Below are 373 nucleotides of genomic sequence, written 5' to 3' on the forward strand. Positions count from 1 at the left end.
ATGAGGATGAGGATGAGGATGAGGATGAGGATGAGGATGAGGATGAGGATGAGGATGAGGATGAGGATGAGGATGTGGATGAGGATGAGGACGAGGATGGGGATAAGGATTACGATTAGGATTAGGAATTGGATTAGGATTAGGATTAATATTAGGATTACAAGGATGAGGATGAGGATGAGGATAAAAATGAGGATGAGGATGAGGATGTGGATGAGGATTAGGATTTGGGTTAGGACTAGGATTAGGATGTCGATCAGGATTAGGATGTCAATCAGGATGAGGATGAGGATCAGAATAAGGATGGGCATGAGGATGAGGATGAGGATGAGGATGAGGATGAGGATGAGGATGAGGATGAGGATGAGGAGGA

The sequence above is a fragment of the Lupinus angustifolius genome, chromosome LG18 (assembly GCF_001865875.1).
Source record: "Lupinus angustifolius cultivar Tanjil chromosome LG18, LupAngTanjil_v1.0, whole genome shotgun sequence".
In the NCBI taxonomy this organism is placed as follows: domain Eukaryota; kingdom Viridiplantae; phylum Streptophyta; class Magnoliopsida; order Fabales; family Fabaceae; genus Lupinus; species Lupinus angustifolius.